The following is a 2,085-nucleotide window of genomic DNA, read 5'->3' on the forward strand; positions in this document are numbered from 1 at the left end:
CCTATGATGCTTTAGACTTAGCCTAGTAGACCAACTGTTAGAGACAGACGTATCATTTTTATGGAATTATATGATAATCATATTCAGATTTATATAAGCATTTTACAAGTATTGCAATCATTGAGTAGAGATAATCATGGTATTTTCATCAGCTTGGTACTTTTTGAAACATGACTGTGTCGTGTAAGCAATCTGCAATTTTTCAAGGCGTGACAACTCCCCACCCCCCTCCCCATTCAATTTCCAAACCCCACCGTTCGATTTCCCAACCCAAACTGAGGCCATTCTGCTCAATATGGGGCCCAAAACAACTTTTGCACCTGGGACAAAAGTAGGACCTTCTCTCACCCCAGCAGTCCTGGGAAGAGCCGCCGGCCACGCCCCGGCCGCCGCCCAGCAGCGCCTGGGAAATGCTTCCAGGCACCGTTGAAAAATTGCAGTTTGTCTGTGCATATGTTTGGACTCTTTCCATGTTGTCCTGTTTACAAGTTAACCTAAGTTGGGGTGTTTGTCACGGGTCTTCTTGGTTTTGTATTTAAATAAATAACGCAGCAAAGCGTCCCGCCAGGGGTTGGCTGCAGGTAGTTATATCCTCATGTGTAACGTGCTGCCTCCCGGCCAGCACCTTAGTAAATGATCAACTCACCGCTGTGAACCTGCCAACTTGCTATAACAACTCTGCTTTAAAAAAAGTGTTTGTGATCAGGCTTTCTCTTTGTCATCGTATGTGCATGCAGTATGATCAGTTGAACAATAACCATCAATAAAGTTTCACAAGATTTGAAAATGAAGTTTCTGTAGCATTTATATCTAAGGATGATAAATTATCTTTAAAATTGAAACAGAGAAAGAAAGAGACTATATTAATCGATGAAAAATGGGGCAGTAACATGTATTTATACTGGTGAGGGAATGAACCGAAATTTATTAAGAGTTTGATCCCCACATTTATTATGTAAGATATGCAAAACAAGCCTCCTATTAATAAAAGGAAAAAGTAAATTTTGTTTAAACACCGTGATGAAAGCAAATTGAAAAATGTTTACCGAATGTTAGGCTTCCAATTTAAAGTATGGATGAGACATCTTTTTTGGAATTGCACACACAAAATGTCTAATGTAGAGAATAACAGAATTTATTTGCAATTTTAATTTTCCTGAGATGGCTTTACAGCTCCCACTCTCCAAATGATTATATGGCGTTTTAGTCTATTAAAATTATCTTGAAAGGTTGAGGGTGCAGCCCATATTAGAAAATATTTTGTTTATAAAACTCCTACAGTACTCCTAGTAGTCATTTTAAAATGTATGTCTGAAATAGTTATGTAAGAAAAGCATTTGAAATTTTTTTACAATATATATTGGGAATGTTTTCACTTATATAAATAACTACTGATAATATGACTTATGAAAAAATTATTACTACCATATGTGGAATATAGTGACTTCTAAACAGATTTAAAAAAAAAAACCCTACAAACCCAGAAAATGTGTATATCTGTCTTTAGAAATTAGTGTTTATATCACAACCGTGATTTGTGAATAAAGAAAAATGGTTTGTAATATCAAAATAAAAGCTTAGTCTGAAAAGGTACAAATCCGTTGGTGTTCCAAGTCATTTTGCTTTCCCTGCTCACAGTGTGGGTGCCAGGGCTGTGCCCACGGTGTGTCCCCCATGTGTGGGGCACGGGGCTGCTCCTGCTGGGGCTGGTCCCATCCAGTGCCAGCCCTGCCTCCGGGGTGTGTGGGGGCTACTCCTCCGTGTGTCTGTCCCTGTGTCCGCAGGCCTGGGATGGCCAGCAGGGCGCTGGGCTCGAGGTTTGTGTCCAAAGGTGACAAGTTCCACCGCCAGCATCAGCTGTGCTCTCCAGGCAGCACTGCATGATACATGGAGAATAACTGGGGTTTGTTCACAGGGGGGAAAAAGGAATCTTTCACACTTCCAGATTCCAGTTAGCCTCCCACTGAGCTCTCCCTTTCATGGCCAGTGCCTGTTTCTGTGCACATCAGGGGCAGGGAAGCAAGCAAAGATAGCTGTTCCAGAGGCTCCTCCTGGCACTGCCAGGCTTGTTGCCCCAGCCACAAG

The 2,085-nt window shown here is 41.5% G+C and overlaps 1 protein-coding gene across 36 annotated transcripts in view; it reads left to right on the plus strand.

Annotated features, from left to right (window-relative positions):
- The window catches only part of RBFOX1 (RNA binding fox-1 homolog 1), a 1,186,796-nt gene extending 1,186,009 nt beyond the window's left edge, over window positions 1-787 (plus strand). For all 36 annotated transcript variants that reach the window (XM_059861581.1, XM_059861546.1, XM_059861544.1 and 33 more), the window contains one exon: window positions 1-787. This exon is cut by the window's left edge. The gene's annotated coding sequence lies outside the window, so the exon portion shown is untranslated.
- Window positions 788-2,085: the final 1,298 nt, after the last annotated feature.

Source organism: Haemorhous mexicanus, chromosome 17 (genome assembly GCF_027477595.1).
Source record: "Haemorhous mexicanus isolate bHaeMex1 chromosome 17, bHaeMex1.pri, whole genome shotgun sequence".
In the NCBI taxonomy this organism is placed as follows: domain Eukaryota; kingdom Metazoa; phylum Chordata; class Aves; order Passeriformes; family Fringillidae; genus Haemorhous; species Haemorhous mexicanus.